Below are 7,128 nucleotides of genomic sequence, written 5' to 3' on the forward strand. Positions count from 1 at the left end.
ATACATACATACATACATACATACATACATACATACATACATACATACATACATACATACATACATACATACATACATACATACATACATACATACATACATACATACATACATACATACATACATACATACATACATACATACATACATACATACATACATACATACATACATACATACATACATACATACATACATACATACATACATACATACATACATACATACATACATACATACATACATACATACATACATACATACATACATACATACATACATACATACATACATACATACATACATACATACAGGGACGTGCACAGGACTTTAGAAAGGCAGGTGCCGAAAAAGGAGAAAAGGGCATCAATTATTAAATGCAATGCGAGCGCGCACAGCGCGCGAGCCCGATTTTTTAGGTTAATACAAGTCTATGGTACATTCAGTTTCACTGATAGATGTCACCAAAACTACATACAGTAGTGTCCCTTTAATAACACAATATGCGCTCCAGACCAACAGCTGCGGGCGCGGGCGGCATGCCGAAATTAACACGCTGTGTTGACTGTTGAGAGAGCAAGAGAGAGACCGAGAGAGAGATAGAGAGATAGAGAGAGAGAGAGAGAGAGAGAGAGAGAGAGAGAGAGAGAGAGAGAGAGAGAGAGAGAGAGAGAGAGAGAGAGAGAGAGAGAGAGAGAGAGAGAGAGAGAGAGAGAGAGAGAGAGAGAGAAAGAAAGAGAGAGAGAGAGAAAGAGAGACCGCATTAACTCACTTGTTAGTTGAAACGTGGTCCAGGTCAGGAGGGCTTGATGAAGTATTATGTCCACTGTCCCACAGTCACAGACTGTTGTCTTGATGTATATCCACTGTCCAGACTGCATCCAGCCAAATAGCTTATTGTTAGCAGTTAGCACAACACAAGTACTGATGAGCTGTGTCTACTGTCTGTCTTTGCCCATTTCCGCGTCGAACAGCCTGCAAACTACCTGGCGTTCTATCGCCATGCTCTAAGACAAACTCTAACCTTAACCAACTTTGAAAGAGTGCCTAAGCTTAACCGTCGAAAGAACTTGCCGTCACGCTCTAAGACAAACTCTAACCTGAACCTACTTCGAAGAGTGGCTAGGGTTAATAACCAGTGTAGAAACTGACGTCGGCCAATCAGAGAGCGTCTGCCAGAAATGCGGCTACGGAAAGTATACAGGCGTCTGGCAGCGCGCGTAAATAATGGGTCCTTCCAGTTCCAGGAGAGGGAGAGGGGTAGGTGCATTTATCTCTCTTTCTTTACCTAATATTTAGATTATATCATGACATCTTTCATTTGGAAGGGCAGGGCAGTCTATCTATATGTGCAACAGTAAAAAAAAATATAAAAGGGCACTTTCTAATGAAAAATGAAAAAGGCAGGTGCCCGGGCACCCCTTCACGTCTATGTGTGCACGTGCCTGCATACATACATACATACATACATACATACATACAAACATACATACATACATATACATATATACATATACATATATCTCAGAAATCCTTTGTAAGAATTGCAACCAACTCTTCTTATTTAGCCCGAACCAAACCATTATTTAAACAACTGCAACTACTCACAATTTATGAGGTCAACAAGTACCAAACAGGGGTTCTTATGTATAAAGTAATTGGTCTTCCTTCATCTTTACCTAACTTCTTTCAACGTTATTTTGAGTTTACTTCCCATTATCATGCACATCTCACAAGAAGAAATAATGCAAATTACGCATTCCTTTCTGTAGAACCTCTGTTGCCAAATTCTCATTTGTCTATCAAGGTGCAGTGATGTGGAATGATATAACAAATCTAACAGAAACATGTTACACTTTAAATACATTTAAATGCAAGCTTAAAAAAGAACTACAGATCCTGTCGTCTTTAGTATCCTCGTGTATTTGTGAGTAGTCTTTTTTTTCAACATTATAATTGTTGTATAATGCTGTATTGTATGTATGAGAGAGGGATATGCACATAGTAGTAGTAGTAGTAGTAGTAGTAGTAGTAGTAGTAGTAGTAGTAGTAGTAGTAGTAGTAGTAGTAGTAGTAGTAGTAGTAGTAGTAGTAGTAGTAGTAGTAGTAGTAGTAGTAGTAGTAGTAGTAGTAGTAGTAGTAGTAGTAGTAGTAGTAGTAGTAGTATTATAAGACCGAAAAACATTATTGGAATAATGCATTAAATGGGCTATGGCTTAATTTACGAGAAACAAAATTAAATAATTTCTGAAATGCAAGGAACAGAGTGTGAGAAGAGATTTACTGAATGCATTTAAATCTTGTAAAACCAAATTTGATAAGAAACTCAGATTTTTCAAACTACTTTTATGAGAGGACAAGCTCTCCATATAGAACAACTACAGGTCAGTAATCCTCAGCTATTTTGGAAGGAAATAAATAAACTAGGCCCCAAAAAGAACCAGACAATCCCAATGGAGATTGTATTGGACAACGGTGAATCATGTTTTGAAACTAAGCAGATTCTGAAAAAGTGGGAAACCAATTATAGTAGCCTATATGCCTGTAGTAGTCACCCTTTAGTTGTTGATGGTTTCCTGATAGAAATATGTAAGTTAAAATGTGAGGCCGAACTTAGGATGAGCAATAGCCTTACAGTCTGTGAAATGTTGAACAGTGACATTACGTTAGACGAGGTGCAGAGTGAAGTGGACATAGCTAAACTGAATAAAGCCATGGGTATTGAGGAGTTGTCTAACAAGGTCCTTAAAACGATATATAACCAAGTTCTGTTAGTAATGGTGACGCTCGGCATCACTACTGCACTGTACCTCGCTCGTGCACGCGCACTGAATAAAAATTCCACAAATGTACCTTTACATCCCAACATTCGTCTGACCACACCCCTATCAGCTTACCTACATAAGCAGGGATGGGGCCACATACTCGCCTCCTTCCCAAGCTTTCACCACAAGTTGAGATCAAGGGCAGCAGCGGCGTCTGATGCCGAGCGTCACCATTACTAACAGAACTTGGTTATAGTCATAACCTATCGTTCTGTATCGTAATGGCTCCGCTCGGCATCACTACTGCACAAGGGAGGCCGAGCGAGAGCCATTGGCCGACAAATACACCCCTGTGAGGCCCCCCACAACCATCAGATCAGGGAGGACCGAGCCCCCCCGACCCCCGCTAATGGAGGGCACCCCCCCTATTGGAGGTTCCCGGGAGGGCGACGGACCCGACCGTGCGAAGAGGCACTCAAGCAACTCAACGCACAGGGTGAGCAGACCGTGGCCTGACCCCACGACTACACACACGCACAACCCGCATGCCACCCGGGAACGAACGGAGGGAACAACCTCGTTACTGCCCCCAGAATCACGGCGTCAAGAGCAAACCCAACCCTGTGGCAAGGCCGTAGCAGCGGAGCGCGAAGGAAGACCCAGACCCACTGAAGGGACTGGATCCCCTGGAAAACGGGGGCCCGGAGAGGTCAATGACGCCAGGCATCAAGACCCCACCAGGCGGTCACTTAGTGACACCGCCCCCCACATCGCCAGCGTATTTGGATAAGGCCCCTCCAAGAGCGGGCCCTTTCCCCCCAATAGCACACCGCCTGGCACACTGACCCTGCAGAACAGGCAGTCAGCATGGCCGTAAGCACACAAAAAAGGTTAACCAACGGAAGCAGGCAGACCGGGGAAAACCAGGCAACAGGATATAACCTGAGCCTGGAGCACTGCGGACGAGACAGGCGCCAAAGGAGTTAGCTGAGAACAGCCCCCCCGGCGGAAGGGGCGTATGCTGGCGTTGTTGCATGACCAAGCCTCCATTTAAAAAAAACCCACCCAGAGGGGTTGAGGCAGAGAAGGCTGACATGATTGGCAGACGTCATGAACGTGCAGGGGCACCCTCAACCGGGTAACCCGGGAGTTGACACTGCTCCAACACACCAGGGAATCAACCACCTTGTCGTTACCCAATGCGGTGGTTGTTCCTATAACCCCTCAAGAAAAAACTCCAAAACACACCTGCGGGTACACACTGGCTATACCGCAGTACAAGTGTTTCAGTTTTCAAAAAAGGGTTATTCCAGGCCTACGGGTCGACAAACATTACTTCGGACCGGGCCCGGCGGCACGGGAAGCACAGGGTTACCAGAGGAGGTCCAAGACCACCCAAACAGGCCCCTCTTCGCCACGCGTGAGAGAGGAGCGAAAATAATGGAGAACCAGCCCTAAGCACACCGCACACCGCATTCCCAGGCGGTCTCCCAACCAAGTACTAACCAGGACCGAACCTGCGTAGCGGCCGAGATCTGACGAGATCGGGCGTGTACAGGTTGGCACGGCCGTAAGCCATTATGGTAGTGCAGAGCACAATATGTACCCAACAAGGGTCTCCATAGCGCCTAACCCTGTGACACCCGGACCGACCTGGCATTTTCCACCCCGAAAAAGCACAAGTCCCTCAGGGTACCAGAACAGCAGATCTGCATCCCTGGCGGACAACGGGTTAACTGACCTGGACCAGCGTGACCAGGCCAGTCCCGTGTCCTAACCACGCCGACCTGCCCACTCCAGGAGAGGGGGTAGGTATGCGTGTCGATCTAAAACATGAAAAGAGGGCGCCACCCAGACGGTCCTCATTTAGACCGTGCTCAGTGGCCCACCCCAAGGGCGTGAGACCCCTCTACCTATGTTATGATCTATTCCGTTAACATCCCCCAGATATGAACGAGAATTCATCGAGACAACCTAGTAAACTAGCGCTCGGAAGAGACAAAACTCCATCCCAGTTGCCCTATAAAAACGCTGTTTTAACAAGCAACCAAGGCGCACTTAGCCCCTGTGTGACCCTGAACAGAAACACACCGAGCCAGCAATATGTATGCGTCGAGACCCAAACACATCAATGGATAGTCTATCAAGACACCAAACATTGTTCCTCCAAGTCGCCTGGGAGAACGACACGGAGCCGTCGTGCTTCATGTACCTTCCTCTTTTTATCCCAAAAAAGAAAGACCACAGACTGACATGAATCCCTCGTGACGCAGGCTGAGGGTAAATCTTTTTTACATCCCACCACCCTCCCATAGGGAGGAGACGGAAATCCCCAGAGAGACTTCCCATGCGAGCTGTATAGATTGAAAAGAATATATTGCAACATTTGAGCTATGTAATATTTGGATTAGGGCTCTCCGAGGAGGAGGCACTGAACCAATACACTCAATAATCGAATTGAATCGAATACACACACAATAGAGCAGGACTCCTTTTTGAAGTTCTACTCACCTTGACAATCTGAGGAGGAGGCTCTGCACTCTGAGGATGCTCCCTCACATGGAAGGAGAGTCCTAACTCACAGAAGGCCTGAATAGGAGCTTCGTGAGGAGGAGCCCTGACCACTCCCCGAAACAGATCGCCTTGACCCCCCCCCCCCTCTTACCCTGTAACGTGCCGAACAGCAACGTGACAGGAACCTTGAAGGACAGGAGGTTTTAACCCCTGCCCATCAAAGAAGGGGAGGAAAGGATTACCAGTTCACCCCTTTATGACCCCACACCCATGATACGATGTAATGACAAATAGAGCATGACACAGTCATATTCTGCTACATGAAGTGTCTTTTTAACAGCTTCACACATGTGCTAACCTGCTATCTGATTTTTACTAAGGAAAAAACACAGAATAGAGAGGGCCCCCTTAAGAGCCCCGGTACCAGACTTACACATGTGCTTCTGTGGCCAACCCAACCCAGTTGTAGATCATACGACACACACAACCCCTTATCACCTACAAAAAATGGCAAAAACACTCTACAGAGGAAAGCCGTTTTTCATAAAGAGAGAATACATAATTCTCGATTAGTATCGGCCACAGGCCTTGCTAAGCACACACGAAAAGTGACCAAACAATCTTTTCTTTAGGAAAATATAGTTTCTCAAGCGGTTAGCACAACCCCAGCAACTAAGCTAAGGGTTACATCGTATCCCTACCACACAGTGACACAATATATTGTAACAACATGTCTGAGAGGAGGGTGAAGAAGTCCCCAGGGAACCGGGGGGAAAACACCCCTCCTACTTTACCCTTAATACGGCCAGTTGAACAGGTAAACCAGTTAATATGTGAACACACTGTTCATTGTCATTACAGGCTGAGAAAAGAATTCATTCTTCACTCATATGTCACTAAGCATAGCTTTATAGGTTAGTTTAACCCCCTTAGTTGTGAGTACACGGTACATGAACACACATGATGTTTCTCAACACAACAAACCAGATCATTTTCACATCTGTAACAAACAACCCGATTTGCATGGAGAAGCTAATACCAGTGACAAGACAATTCACACATAACTTGCGTCGTATCCTAAATGTAGTGCAGCAACACTCGTTTTGGAAAACATCGTTATTTACAAAACATTTAGAAGGGAAAGAAAGAAGAAGTATTCAAGGTCTGGTCAGGACCTTTCCTACCGTGAGCGCAGATCAAGCGAACTGCAGTCTCTAACATGGCACCAATAGTAAACACAGCATTCCTGTGTTGTCGACATGGGCAGCGTCGCTGCTCCATCCCACCGCTACGGTTCTCCTTGTTGACGCAGTCCTCGCCGGCCGGGCTCAGGGTAGGTTTGACTAACATCCTCTGTCAAAGATGACGTCGTAGTCAGAGTGTTTAAAGCATGTTATAGTCTCAGAACGTTCAACAGTGTAGCATTAAGCTAACGGCCGCTCTCGGCCGATAGCAGCAAGCTAACGTTTCCTAGCCTAGTGACACAACAGGCTAGCACCCCAGCTAACAGCTGACTGGCTAACAGGTAGGCCACAACTAGCACGCAAGCTAAGCAGCTATCACCTGAACTTGTACACAGCGATATAACAAGCCACACTCAGACAGGCCGCCGTTCTGAAACCCTCCTCACCTTTTAAGAGAGAAGAGAAACGAGATGTCAACACAGTTTACAACAGTGATTTTACCATACATCCGGCGGAGCCAGCACAAGTCCCATCTGGGCTGTAGCCGACTTGAACATGGATCTTCCGATAACGAACATCCATGCCCACATTTCCTCGTTTAGGATATACTCTCATTTGCATATGAAAGATGGGGCCTATACGGTGACAGAGAAGTACCCACTCGT

This window comes from Notolepis coatsorum (assembly GCF_963971535.1).
Source record: "Notolepis coatsorum genome assembly, chromosome: 9".
NCBI lineage: Eukaryota > Metazoa > Chordata > Actinopteri > Aulopiformes > Paralepididae > Notolepis > Notolepis coatsorum.